We start from the raw sequence: 15,739 nt of genomic DNA on the forward strand, positions 1-15,739 counted from the left end.
CGCTAATTTATTAATGAATGGAGGTCGCGAGGCGCAGCTGGCCAATCAGGGCGTCCCGGACTCCGGGAGGCCTGCGAGCCACGCGCACCGGAGCCCGCTCCCTTTCAGCAGCTCATTAGGGGCCCGAGCGCTGGGGGCGGATGGGGGGACCCGTGCTACCGCCCCCGTCTTAGTCCTCGCTGCCGCCGAGGCTCCCCCCGCCCGACGCGCGCGCAGGCACCGCACCCGGCGCTGCCGGCCCTCCTAACTCCCGGGTGATGGGAACTAGGAATTAGTTAATGGGGGTCAGAATCCCGGAAAAAGCAGTTAGCCCTGTGGTGCTGCCGGGCGTCTCTTGGCAAAGCCTGATAGGGGTTGCATCAAATAGTAAACGATTTTAAAACGGATTCATTTGGTAAGGGGAGGAGAATGGCGTGGATGGCGAGCTGTGGACACGTCGTGGGCAAGTGTGTTTGGGATCCGTCGAAACTGGAGTGGGAGAGTGAACGGAGAGGACACTGGGGATTCAAACAGGCGTCTCCTGGGAGGGGAGGTCGGATAGGGGAGCAGTTGATGAGCTTTTAGAGAATGTGAGAATAAAGCCACTCACATGTTAGAGCTGAAACGATCCCCCTCATTTTACATACGGGAAACTGAGGCTCCAGGCACTGGAGGTTTTGCTGGGGTTAACACAGTTTATAGCCTGGAGGGACAGCAAGGAGGCTTCCCGCGTGGGTGGCAGCGAACCCAGCGGGAGGAGCGGCAGAGCTGCTGCTCCTGCAAGCAAATGCGCTGCGCTGACATTTCCGTGACCTCTGCTCCGCGCTGGGGGGCGTTGTAGGGACAAGGGGCCCATCTTCCCAATTCTCCTGCTTTTCAATGAGAAAAAAGAGCTGAAGGACTACTGGACCTCGGGGGAAACTTGTTCTGAATTGCTGGTTAGCCCTCCCCACTTTCCGCACGTTCATGCTCACCCTCTTGTCGACATGGGGATGGATCCGGACTTCAGTAGACCGGAGTGGCGTCCCTTGAGATCCCCTTTGCAAATTAACTTTAGGCAAGGCACAGTTGGAGTGTTAGGAGTGGAAGAGTAGAAAAGAAAGAGAATGCTATCTTCTGGTTTCTGTCTCCCTCGGTTTGTAGGACGTAGAAACAAGCTGTATTCCAAAGACAGGGTGGTTAAATTAGCTGTTAGTAATTTGGCATGGCTTTAATTTGTTTTAATGTTGTCTTCAGGGAGGTAACAAGGAGGATTGGAAATCACAAAGTAAAGAAAATGAAAATTAGAAACTTGTGAAAAGGAGCATTACCCATTGCAGTTCTTCAACCTTCAGACTTCCTTCTGTCTTGGAATTATTTGAAAACTACCATGATTTCCACTTTGTTCTTTGATGTTTGTGTTTTCATATTCCCCTTTTTAAAGCAAATTCCCAAAATATAAAAGCATCATTTGCCAGTTTCCTCCTCGATTATTTTAGAACAGCTTAATTTCATGTGTTAGAAGTGCAGAAATGAAAATGAAAGAAGAAAAGAGAGACACTTTCAATGTTTCTAGCACACAGCACCTGCCTCTCACACATCTTTGGGTTTCTGTCTATCATGAACCTGCAGAATCAGAACTTCATAAAAAGTTTGACCAAGCAAAAATTATGCTAGAAGTGCTTACCTTTGTTGCTGTACACATTAGCATTAATTTATAGGCAATTATCACTGATACCAAACAAGAAAATACTCTTCTCATAGTCCCCCTAAAAGAAAACCTGCCAAGGGTGTGGACTTGTCCAGTCCAGTAGGGACTGAAGGAACATGAGGGAGCAGACACAGAATTTGTTTGTAAATTTGAATAAAATGTAAGGACAAGAAAGCTAGGTTCTGAGGAAATGATCAAGACTTCTAAAAACAAATACCTGAATGATAGGAGGAACCTTGGTTTTTCAGTCTTTGGATATCTATATCGCTTCACAGGAGTTGCCTGCAAAGAAATACAAGCCAAAATAGATTAATGTAATGAAAACAAAGGAAAATTTATTTTAGTGTCAGTGAAGACACCTGTCTTTGGACAGGTTGCTTTAAACTTTTGGTTTAGCTAGGAATTGCTGGGTTGATTTAATGATAAAATATATTTGGGGGAAGAACAGAATTGGAATCCAGTTAAGTAGAGACTTAAAGGGAAACTTGGTGAGCCTCATATAACCCCAAATAACAATGAGATCAAGCTGGGTCTGATGCTTAGTGCCAGTGAAACACACAATGGATTTCTTTAGTTGATTGTTAACAGTATTTGGACATCTGACTCTCCAGTTTTTTTATTCTCCCAGGATTTTATGTTTTTATGACTCACTGAAAGGGCACATGCTTTCCTTTGACAAAATCCAAACCTATACTGTCTGTGAGTGATAAGTTAATAATGCATATTTAAGTATATCCTACACACAAGCTTAGTAATGGTAAAATTGTATTAAGGTAAACTGCACACTTCCTATTCTGGAAGTTTCCTGCAAAAGGAAAAGCTATTCCAACAATGTCAAGAAACTTAGGATTATGTATGTATTCAAACATTGCTATAAATCAATTTCTAATCATTAAACGTAAAGCCATCATCGGGTTTATAGAATTTTATTTTTTTTAATGAGGGCTTCTTTGGGCATATGCAGTGATGTATGTCCAATTACTATAAAAAGTACATCTGTAAATGAGAACACGTGGACACAGGGAGGGGAACATCACATACTGGGGCCTGCGGGGGGCGGGGGTGCAGGGGGACAAGGGGAGGCAGAGCATTAGGACCAATACCTAATGCATGCAGGGACTTAAAATCTAGATTATGGGTTGATAGGTGCAGCAAACCACCACAGCACATGTTGAAACAAACCTGCACATTCTGCACACGTATATCCCAGAACTTAAAATATTAAAAAAAGTATAAAACAATTTTTAAAAGTACATCTATAAAAAAAGATGCTCTCTATATACCCTGGAACTCTTAAAAATTTTGGTTGTGTTTTGTACTGTAGCCTTCAAGAGCTGACTTACTCTTGATCACAGAGCATTTCTGAAAATATTTCTCATTGTGAAAAATATCATTTTTAAAAAGAAAAGAAACACCCAAGGACAACCTCATGCAATCCAAAGACCAACCGTTCATACTCACAGTTGCCTAGATAGCAAAATTGTATTTGTTCAGCATTTTGCTTAGTTTTGCAGGAAAAATAAAGCAATTTCGATTTGTACTCAGCTTTGCGAAGGCATAACTGATGCCAAATATCCTTAGCTGCACTCTTCTAGCACTCTTTTAACTTAAATAAATTCAAGAGGCACTTGTGTGGTCTAAAAGATTGTCCAGATGAAACGAGGCTGAAATGTTATGTGAAGGGGGAGGGGAGTGAGTGAATAGCATCAGCCAGGATGGTGACCGAGGGCCGCTCCTGTCCATTGCATGAACTGTCCTAAGGGGTCAAACTGTTCATCTTCAGCCCTTCTTTCAGTGCGGAATCCTACTTTAAGAGAACAAAAGCTCAAAGCAAGCAGTTATCAAGAAATGGGAGCGCAATGATTTAAACTCATCCCCAAGCCTCAGAAAGAAAGGGAGCTGAGTGAGTGTAGTGGGAGAAAAGTGGAGTAAGGGGAGGGGTGAGAAGGTGGGGATCTTTAGAAAGTCTTTGTTACTTCTAAGAAGCTTGAACTTTGAGACACCCAAAAGCCCTAAAGTTTAGGGTAGGTGTTGCTGTGGAGCCATAGGCTACAGCCCCTCCACACTTCGACCTCACAAGTGGCGAAAGAGGACAAATGGTCGCCGCGCTAGTCCCTTGCTGTTTCAGGTGACTGTCGGGGGCGCGAAAGAGGGCGCCCTTCCCTGAAAGGACAAAAGCCAAGGTTTGGCTATCCAGCGAGCCTGTCCCCCAATTCACAGTAAACCACCGTCGGCCAAAGGAGATGGCGTGTCTATGCTCTGCTAAAATAACAAGATGAAGTACCTGACAAGGGGGCTTTGTAACCCAAATCCTAATCCTCCGAGTGAGTTCTCAGAAAGATGGAAAGATGGCGGGAAAAAGTTGGTAAATCCGAAACATCTTTTACATCAATGGTCTCTAATTCTTCTCTGCAGGCTAGAAATGCAGCTTCCAGAGCAGGAGAGCCTGGGATGGGGACAATTAGCTTTCTCCGCAGAGCACCCCTTGCAACGCTAGGATTCGTGATTGATAGTGGTGAGCGTTGGGAATGAGTGTGAATTCGGAGTTTCTGTCGTTCCCCTATCCGGGAGCCAAGGAAGCCAAGGGGAAAACAATGTAAATTCGCCCCATCCCCAGTTACTGCATCCCACATGGTATTCTCGGTCTCCCCCACGTTTTCCCCTTGAATCCTGTCCGGGGAGGATTCGGCTTGAACCTAGCCCTGGAGAGGTCCGGGCCAGGTCACTGAGCTGCGCTTCACTGCGCCAGCCCCTCCCCTTCAGTATTTTCATCGCCTCCGAGGAATCGGCATCCACCAGAGCAGACAGAAGGCAAGGAAGATCATCCCCCAGGCCCCAAGCCCCACTCTAGAGACCCTGGCCCCAAGCCCGCACGACGTGCTCTGGTGCCTCCAAGCCAAACATTCCGGGATTCGGCTTGACACACAAGGTCAGCTTGCTAGCGCGGAATCGGCCCCGCAGGTGCTAGGAGGCTCACTTTGCGGACGCTATACCCTGCCCCCACCTGCTCTGGAGAAGGCAAAGCTCCGCGTACTTCTTACCCCTGAGGCAACCCGCTTCCCAAGTGTCCCTCCCTCTTCTTTCCCACGAAGGAAAGAAATTACCGTAGGAGATTTTGCCAATCCATGCCAGCTTTCTGATTGTTTTCTTCAGGTAAGGGGAAAAGAACAGCCAGCGCGTGAATGGAGAGCTGGGGGCCCACTAGGGAGAGAACCTCTTCCCCACCCTTCTGTGCCTGCAAAAAGGGACATTGGCTATCCAGGGGAAAGTGCAAGAAAGAGAGCACTAATCGCTGAACCAGGAGACAAACACGATTACCAGCTCCGAGCCTTGAGTCAGAAAGTCTCATAGACTTTAAGATGTTAATCCCCAGCATAATCCTTCCTTTGGCGTGTAGGAATAGTGCAGCCACAAGAGTTGTTTTGTTATTTATATTGGCGTTTAATAAAACTCAGCCAGTGGTGAATGGGCTGCCCACTCTCCAATGGTAATTAATTCCCTATTTCAGTGACCCAATTGTCCTGGGACAGAGCGGTGGGCCCGTCCCAGTGCCGCGATCCCCCTTTGTGCGGATACACTGCCCTCGTGCTTCAACAGCTATGGAAACTCATTCTTTTGATGTCATTCAAGGAGTTTTCCTTGGGCATCTTCTAAACTTCAAGGACCCTTTTCTTTCTCCGTTTCATGAAAAGCAGTGCGAGCTTGACCACCTCTGTAGAATTTAATGATTTGGTGAAAGGGCCCTTTGGGATTTGTGTAAGGAGTTAGACAGAGAGAAAGGAAATTTGGCAGCCTGCTCCCTCGCAGAGACCGTCCCGAACCTGGAAAACACAAAACTTTGAGAAATGGATAAAGATCTTGAAAGCTGATTTTCCCTCTCCTTTCCCCACTAAGGAAAAAAATACCCAAAACAAAACAAAACAAAACAAAACTTAATTCTCTTCTGGAAATAAATGTATCGTTTATTGTTGCTGATACAAATTAAAAGGGTGATGTTGAGGTAAATAAGTTCGAATCTTTAGCAGAGACGGTTCCTTAATCTGTACCTTTTGGGAAAAGGCTATCAGTTTATTACTTTAATTGATTCATTGAATCATTTCTCCTTCCTATATTCAAACTACACTTAATGAACACCCAATGTGTGTCAAACACTGTACTAGGCCCAGGAAACACCGACGCACAAGACGCACATTCCTACCCCCGTAGAGCTTACATTCAAAAGGTATTAAAAATCCGAGACGGGTGGATCACAAGGTCAGGAGTTCGAGACCAGCCTGGCCAGGATGGTGAAACCCCATCTCTACTAAAAATAAAAAATTAGCCGGGTGTGGTGGCAGGCGCCTGTAGTCCCAGCTACTCGGGAGGCTGAGGCAGGAGAATTCCTTGAACCTGGGAGGCGGAGGTTGCAGTGAGCCGAGATCGTGCCACTGCACTCTAGCCTGGGCTACAGAGCGAGACTCCATCTCAAAAATAAATAAATAAAAAATAAAAATCGTTTTAGAGGTCGGGCACGCAGTGGCTCATGCCTGTAATCCCAGCGCGTTGGGAGGCCGAGATCGCTTGAGCTCAGGAGTTCAAGACCAGCCTAGGCAACAGGGCAAATCTCCGTCTCAAAAAAAAAAAAAAAAAAAAATTAGCCTGGCGTGGTGGTACGTGCCTGTAATCCCAGCTACTCGGGAGGCTGAGGTGGGAGAATCACTTGAGCCCAGAAACGGGAGGTTACAAAGAGAAGAGATCGCACCACTGCACTCCAGCCTGGGCAACAGCGTGAGACCGTGTCTCAAAAAAAAATTGTTTTATATATCAGAAAAGGATACATGTATGTAACAATAAAACAGTGTAATGCAATAGTGTTGGGAGACGGGGGCATGGTTTATTTTCAGGGATCTAAAGATATACTTTAGAACCTAAAACATTGGGGGTCGACCCTTATTGCTGATTTATCCATTCTTTCTTTCCCCCCGAAGTATTTCTCAAGCGCCTACCGAGTGCCAGGCGCCTAGCGGAGGAGCAGCGTTAGCACCAGGCGCGAACCAGACAGCTGTGGCCTGCCTGGTAGAAACGACTCTGCGATAACGCAGTTGCTAGTACGGCTCTCGGCGGAGGAGCCAGGGCCGGGTCTCCAGGCCGGGAGGGGGCGGCCGCGGCGCGCCCGGGCAGCGCTCCCTGCACAAGTAGCTCTTCTATATCTTTACACGCACTTCCAAAAAAACTTCGCAAGTCACAGAAACAATTCAGAATTCAACTAAGAAAATACAGAGTGAACCATATGGCCTGGGTGGCTCGAGTCGGCTGCATTTTCCTCCAGACAAAGAAGGGATTGAGGGTTGAAGGAAAGGAGAAAAAAACCAACTTTCCGGCTGATGAAGCTGTTGTCTGGAGGCAATGATCCCAAATCTGAAGGCTTTATTCCGGCTCCGACGGAGACGTGATATGTCATATGATTAGCATCTTTCATATTTACTAGAGTGGTACGGGCTGCCAGTCTTGAGAGAAAGGCGAGAGAAAGAAGGGGGCATATGCTGAAATGGATTTAGCATTTGAAAGAGAGAAAGGAGATCGGATAAATACACTTAAACGAGGATTTAGTTTTACTCCTGTTGAGTTCTAATAGATTGTTGATTGAGATTTTAGGGGCCTGGAACCGAGGTGTCAGCAGTAATTTAAAGAAGGTATTCAGTCCGCCAGCGCCTCTTTTCTCCGTTTCCCCCTCCCACCCCTTCCCCCTCCCTCATTTACGCCTTCAAGCAGTACGGGGGCGGAGAAGACTTTTAAAACAAAACACAAAACAAGATATTTTGCGAGGGCGGTGTCCGAGGGAGCCGGAGCACTGACGGGTGTGCTGGAGGCGCCCCCTACAGCCTGCTGAGCCTCTCCGGGTTGCGCTCTCTTCCTGCAGCACCTGAGCGTTTTCAGGACGCGCTCGGGTCCTGGAGGGCCGGGCCCGCCCGAGGGCAGCCGATTCACCGTGGGCGCGCTGCGAAGTCGGGGCGCCCCCTGGTGGGGCACGGAGGTAGAGGGGATATCCGGAGAGCACCGCTGGGCTTCGGGGCCGCGGGGAAGCTCCCAGGACAGCCGGCCACCGGGGGACAGTGGATTTGGGGTCTCCTCGAGGTCGGTCCGGGGACGCCCTCTGGAAAGCTTCACCTGCGGCTCAGGTTACAAACGCACAGTGCACAGCCGCGTCCTCACCTGCAGTTTCAAAAGCCGAAATAAACACAAAACACCTCCCCTAGGATTCTGATGGTTGCCAAGTTTGAGAACAACCGGATTTAAGCCCCATGGGTTTTATTTTGTTTTGTTTTGAGGATTTAGCAAATCAGCTAGAAGTGACGCCAAGACCCAGTAGGCTGGGGAAAAGGACTTGGTCTCTAGGCTCAAAAGGACTCAGATGCACTGAGTGGGTACAGACTTTGTGTATTATATCATGTCTGTACAGATGTTTTCTTTACGCACCCAGAGCCACGTTCAGATTCATTCTCCAGACTACTTGTCGTTCCCCTGGTACATTTTAATTATCATCCGAATTGGTATTTGATGTTCATTTTTAGCTAGATGTCCCGTGTGTAAAATGTTGGGCGGGGACACAGAGGCGTTCAGCATCATTTGTCTTAGGCCTTAGCTCATGGGTCCAGACACCCAAACTTCTATTTCCGCTCGCCATTTTCACCTCTTTCCCACTTAACTTTACTTGTCCTTAACTTCGTCAACAAATTACTGTGCTTTCCCAAGGATCTAAGGTAACTTAAGGACTTACCATTTTACAACTTTACCTGTTAATTGGAACGAATTTAAGTTGCCCACATTTATCAACAGTAGAGACTAATAATACATTATACAATAGTTTACTACAAAATTTTGGTAGTAAATATATTTACATATAATTGCTACAATAACAAAATGTCATGCAGACATTAAAATTATATTTCTGATGGATATTTAATTTTTAAATCTCATAATGTTTAGTATGACCCCAATTTATAGATATTTGTGTCTAAATGATTGGACAGACATATAAGCTCATACATCCTAGAGTGAAAAATATATTCATAGTGGTTATCTTTTTTCCACTGAGTAGTGGTAAGTTAAGTTTTTATCTCTGTGTTTTCTAGGTAAATACTGGAACATTCATAATCAAAAGTTGTTATTTTTTAAAATGCCAGCCTTCTGGAGAATGCCTTTTCTTTTGTAGTCTCTGTCAAACATTGGATGAGTTCTATGATATAACTTACCCCACTTCAGACATCTCTGAACTGAAATTTCCTTCCACAGTTAAAATTAAGGCCCCAGGAGTTGAGTCATTTGCATTGACATGGGATACTGTAATTTTAAGACAAACGTTTAAAACTTATTCTTGAACTATCAATGGAAACACTGTTGTAGAGGAGAGGAACATACATTGCAATTTCAGTATTCTTGTTAAATCAAAATTCCTGGGGCTGGACAGAGAAAGGAAACTCCTCAATGTTGGATCACATAACTTTTCAGAGAGATAAGACCTCATCATAAGGTTCTGGTGGATTTCTAAAGAAAGACTTGATTTTTTTTTTTTTTTTTTTTTTTTTTGAGACAGGGTCTTGCTCTGTCGCCCAGGCTGGAGTGCAGTGGCACCATCCCACTCAATGCAAACTCCTCCTTCCAGGTTCAAGCGATTCTCCCACCTCAGCCTCCAGAGTAGCTGTAACTACAGACAGCACCACCACGCCCGGCTAATTTTCGTATTTTTAGTAGAGACGGGGTTTCACCATGTTGTTCAGGCTGGACTCGAACTCTTGGGCTCAAGTGATCTGTCTGCTTCAGCTTCCCAAAGTGCTGGATTACAGGCGTGATCCTCTGTGCCCAGCCAGATTAAAAAAAAAAAAAGTCTCAAAGTAATACATTCCTTTATTTAATAACACTTGCCAGCAGGAAATTCTTTGTGTCTAATCTTTCTTAAATGTGTTTCTTCTTGACCTGCCCTCAGCCGTAATTAAAAACTTTCCTTTTTCATTTTGTGCTTGGAAATATAGCATCTATGGCTACTGTTTTAAAAATAATGATTCAGAAAATACTTGATTCTGAGTTTTGCTTTCCTATGTTGTTAGGCTTTTGTCTTTCTCTGTGACAGAAGCCATCTTTACCCTGAAGGACACTACTGTGGGTTTCTATTTAACTGCATTTTTATAGCACCAGTCACCACACTGAAACTATGTTGTATTATTGTCGGGTGCATGAGACAGCAGGACTGAGAACAAGAGAAAGGAAAGGATTTGCAAGAGGATAATGGCATTCTTCTCAGCAAATTCTCTTTTTCTCCAGGGTTTTTATTTTTGAGGATTTGAGGCTTCATTTTCTCTTGAAGGAAGAAAAAGATTAATCTCACAATACAATAATGTACAGAAAAATCAAGATACCTTTCTAAGGCTATATGGTAAAAGTCTACTAAGAAATTTTGAAAAAACAAAATAGACTAGAAATAAAAAATAAAACTCTATGTCAGTGTTAACCGAAACGCAAACCCTATTAATACCCTAAGTAGAAGACAGCTTTCACCTTGTTTTGTTTCATTTTCAAATTTCCCAACTGGGGAGATTCTAATATGCCGCTAAAAGGTGTAGAAAATTATAATTTTATTATTTGCATGAATTTGGTGAGTTCTTTATTTTATTTATTTGTTTATTTATTGAGACAGGGTCTCGCTTCTGTCATGCAGTCTGGAGTGCAGTGGCATGATCACGGCTCACTCACTGCAGCCTCGACTTCCCTGGCTCAAGTGATCCTCTCACCTTAGCCTCTTGAGTAGCTGGGACTACAGGAGTGTGCCACCATGCCCAGCTAATTTTTGTATTTTTTGCAGAGATGGTGTCTTGCCATGCTGTCCAAGCTGGTCTCAAACTCGTGAGCTCAAAAGATCTGTCCACCTCAGCCTCCCAAAGTGTTGGGATTACAGGCGTGAGCCATCACACCTGGCCTAGTCTTATACTTGAAATAATTTGAGTTACGTTGGATTTGAGACCAACAATATTCTCAGAAAACAAATGATCAGAGGTTTAAGGAAGTTGTATTAGGTTTCAGTGTGTTGTTTCTTAAGATAAATTTCTGGCCACCCAAAAAGTCACATGGTATTTTGGTTTCTTCTCTGAGTCTTCCTTTGGCTCTCAGTGTCTTATAAAATTGGCATCAAGAATGTTAAGCGTTTCTGGCTGGGCATAGTGGCTCATGCCTACAATTTTAGCACTTTGGGAGGCGGAAGCAGGAAGACTAATTGAATCCAAGAGTTCCTGGATGCACTGAACCAGATGGTGCAACTGCACTATGGCCTGAGCAACACAGAGGGACTGTCTCTGAAGAAGGAGTAGTGCCTCACTGAAATAAAAGCCTTTTCCGGCCAGGTGCAGTGGCTCACACCTGTAATCCCAGCACTTTGGGAGGCTGAGGTGGGTGGATCACTTGAGGTCAGGAGTTCGAGACCTGCCTGGCCAACATGGTGAAACCCCATCTCTACTGAAAATACAAAAATTAGCTGGACGTAGCGGCTCTTGCCTGTAATCCCAGCTACTCGGGAGGCTGAGGCAGTAGGCTCGCTTGAACCCGGAAGGTGGCCAGGTTGCAGTGAGCCGAGATCATGCCACTGCACTCCAGCTGGGTGGCAGAGTGAGACTCCATCTCAAAAATAAATAAATAAATAAAAGCTTTTCCCTTCCCTCTCATCCCAAAAATTCAAAGTGCTTTTTTCTCCCTAATAAAATAGAGGTGAAATAAACCACATAGAATTTTTAAAGTAATAATTAGAAACATATGGATACAGCCTCCTAAGAAGTCAGTAGTAATCTCCTGGTTCCAAGCATTTGGCCAAGAAAGAATATCTAGATAGTTATTTCAGTCACAACTTGCTGGCATGGAATTTCTCTTTAATTTGATATTTAAGAAGATATGTAACTGCAGAACACAAAGTGATTTTTCTTTACTCTCCCAGGTAATTTAATCAGTGTGGAGAACGAAGTTAAAAGTTAGGTCAAGATAGCATTCACAGAGATGAAGACCATCACTTTTTCCTCCTCCTCCTTATTGGACAGTGTATAGTCTATGGCTATGGCGAGGCTGTGTCAGTCCTCTTGACAAAGTGCTCAGCAGTGCTCTTGACAAAGTTATCCTCTAAAGGAATGATTTCTTTTGCAGTTTTTGCTCTACTTGGTCTTTCTCCATATTGTTAGGTTGCATTGGGTGACCAAAGGATTCAGTGTTTTTCTGGAGCAATTTTTTTAGATGTTTATTTGCAGCTTATACATTTTGAAAACTTGGAGGATATAGGGACTGCTTCTTGAAGAGGGGAAGCAAACCTACAACGAGCCAGGCATTGTACCACCTACCAACCTTGAATATATTATTTAATTTTGTCATCACACAAATCCCAATGAGGACATTATTGTCATTACCATTTTCACAAATGAGGAAACTTGCCTAAGATCACCCAGATCGCAACTGCAGTCTAGGCCTGTCACACCGTGTACCCAGACTTGACAATTTCAGGCTTATGCCCTTTCCTTGAGGAATGTGTTGACCCTTCTGAAAGGGAAAAGATTCTCTGTGGCCTCATCAGTGCAGACAGTGCTATTGTTATTATAAAGTTATCTAAAGATGGACAAATATAAATCTTACTATAAATTCCTTGTTTTTATCTCTTATATAACCATGACAACCACAAAATTTATAAATATAAGTACAACTATAAAGGCAATTCCATCCAAATTAACACCAACTTGACGGGATAGATGTCATTTTTTTTTAAATCATCTGAAGACACAACACAAATTTCATATAACCTGCCACTGTGAAGTTTCAAGTTTGGATGCCTTTAGTATGGCTCCAGGTATATTGTGTGATATGCCTACCACTCCCCATCCACCTTTTTTGATACCCCAATAAATCTTTGTACAGTGTTATTTGGCTGTCATTAAGTGTTGACTAATAATGTACATAGTAAGTTGCCATTTTGTTCTTACTGGCTATTAAAGCACTCCGTGGAGCCAACGTGATCAGAAACATAAATGTAAACAGGGTACTAAAATCTCACGTTATTAGTGAGCACAGAGAACCCCTATGTCCCCGTAGATGCCTGTTCTTGGATTCATAAAGTCCACGCCAGAGATGGGACCTACCCCATGAACTGACGATGGGAACACCACCTCCTGAGATCTTCAAGACATGCAATGAGGTAGATATATCCCAACAAGATTGAATGGGAATGTCTTTAATGTGACACTGCTACAGAAAAGACAGCCAGTGGTGCTCAACTAGCCATTTTCTCCTTTTTTTATAGTAGTTAGATCCCCATGTTTAGCTGGGCACGTGGCTGCCTAAGATAAAGACTACATTTCTCACTTTCCTTGCAGCTAGGAGAGGTCAGTGCAACCCAATTTTAGCCAATGAGATGCAAACAGAAGTGGCACATGCAACTTCATGTCCTTAAGGGTAGGGGTATGCCCTCCTCCCTTGCTTTTCCTTTACCCTGCTGCTGAGAATATGAATATGATATATGGATCTCCATCTTGGGTCATGAGGAATAGAGGAACAGCCTGGAGATGGTGGAGCAGCGACACCACATCATTTCTCCATTGTTTACTTCCCAACTTATTTGCATGGGAGAAATAAACTTCTACTTGTTGAGGCCATTGTTATTTTGGGTTTTCTATCATTCACAACTGAATCTAACAAGCTCCAAACTCCCAAACCAATGAAAAATAACAGAGAGGGCCGGGTGCAGGGCTCACGCCTGTAATCCCAGCACTTTGGGAGGCCGAGATGGGCGGATCACGAGGTCAGGAGATCGAGACCATCCTGGCTAACACAGTGAAACCCCGTCTCTACTAAAAAAAAATACAAAAAATCAGCCAGGCGTGCTGGCGGGCGCCTGTAGTGCCAGCTAATGGGGATGCTGAGGCAGGAGAATGGCATGAACCCGGGAGGTGGAGCTTGCAGTGAGCCGAGATCGCGCCACTGCACTCCAGCCTGGGGGACAGAGTAAGACTCTGTCTCAAAAGAAAAAAAGAAAGAAAGAAAAATAACACAGAGAAGGAACTCCTTTTGGTCTCTCTCTTAACATTAACCTTGATTCCTAGATAATCAAAGGTGGCAATCTTGATAATAGAAGAAAGTAAACTGGTGAACGTCTTATGTGGTCTTCATGGCAGACTCAGTGGTCAGCAGAAACCTGATGACAGCAGAGTGGTCCAGTTTGTTTCTCCTGGGGGCGTTCTTCCGAGGAGTCCTCGGAAGGGCTGCCTCTAGAGTCGCAGTGTCTTGGGCCGCCGCAAGGTGGGTGACGTACGGATCTTCTGGTTTTTGTTTTTTGTTTTTTGTTTTGTGGCCGTGGACACCCTTCAACCCTGTCTTTTGGCCTTCAAAGACTTCGCCAAAAGGAGGGGCGGGAGCTTCCTTTGGCTTTAGGTGGGGCAGGAGCTTCCTTCTTAGCATTCGGCACCATCTTGTGATAAAGGTATACGAAGTTTTAACACAGGTAAAAGTAGTCTCTGGAGAGAGTGGATTAATGGTTACCTTGGGGAGGAGAGACTGACTCACCCCAAAGGGGCCCAAGGGAACTTTGTGGGTAATGGAAATGTTCTCGATTGTGATGGTGGTTACAAAGGTGTACATACATTTGTCAAAATTCATCAATATGTACACTTAAATTACGCATATTTTATGTACTTCAATACAAGTAGTTTTTAAAAAACAAAAACATGTTTCTTAGGATAAATGACCTTGAAGTCAGTGGTTCTGACACAGGTGGACCAATGATCACATGTTGAGAAACAATATTATAGGTGATGAGATGCAATAAGAAAATTCTAATGTGATCATATTTGCAATGTTAGAAAAATCATTCTGGTGGGAAGAGAGACTGAAGACAATGAGTTGAAGAGCTTAGGGACATATAACTTCTGGGCATATGGGACATGTGAGATCAGTTATCATAAATGTGTTGTGGCACCCATCTGCACATTAGAATAATTTCCTCTAGAGCACCCAGAAGCCCAGGTGTAAGAAAATGGAAAAGGATGTTTGAATAAATCCATAGAGTTTTATCAGCTGGAAAAAAAACTGCAGCAAGCCACTAATTTGCCAAGGCAATTGAGAGTGCTTAAGCAGGATGGCATCTGGACAGAGAGGAAAAGATAAGGGAACTGATAGAATGTCAGAATAGTAATGAGTCAGGAAATGAGAGATCATGAAGCCAGAAAGTGTGTGTAGAAGTGAGGGAGAGGTCATGGTCAGAAGCATGTTGGAGTAATTTAGGGTGATGATAAATCTCAGATGACTTTTTTTTAAGTATAGACAACATGGAATGAGCTCTAACATATATTGTTCAGTGAAAAAAGCAAGGTATACAACATTTTTTAAATAGCAGTCTACTATGTAAAAGGGGGAGACCAGGCTGGGTACAGTGGCTCATGCCTGTAATCCCAGCACTTTGGGACACCAAGTCAGGAGGCTTGCTTAAGGCCACAAGTTCAAGCCTAGCCTGGGCAACATAGTGAGGCCTCTTCTCTACAAAAAGGGCTACAGTGAGCTATGTTTGTGCCACTGCACTGCATCCTGGACGACAAAATGAAGCCCCATCTTTAAAAAAAAAGTGAGACCTGGCATGCTCACACCTATAATCCCAGCATTTGTGATGCTGAGGCAAGAGAATCTCTTGGGCCCCAGCAAGGGCAACACAGTGAGACCCCGTCTCAACAAAAAAAATACAAAAAAAAAAAAAATTAGCCTGGCATGCACTTGTCATCCTAGCTACTGGGAAGGCTAAGTTGGGAGGATCACTTGAGGCTAGGAGGTTGAGGCTGTAGTGAGCTAAAATCATGCCACTGCACTCCAGCCTGAGGGACAGAGCAAGACCCTGTATCTAAAAAATAAAAAACAAAATAAACTAAAAAAAATAAAAGCTGGTGGCTGGGGAGATATTTATATGCATTTACCTATATGTTAGTAAGATATTTCTGCAAGGAAATATAGGGATCTTATAACATTGGTTGATTCTGGGGAGGAAACCTGGGAGGCTGGAGGACACAGAGCAGGGGAGACTTTTTGCTG

This window comes from Nomascus leucogenys, chromosome 18 (genome assembly GCF_006542625.1).
Source record: "Nomascus leucogenys isolate Asia chromosome 18, Asia_NLE_v1, whole genome shotgun sequence".
NCBI lineage: Eukaryota > Metazoa > Chordata > Mammalia > Primates > Hylobatidae > Nomascus > Nomascus leucogenys.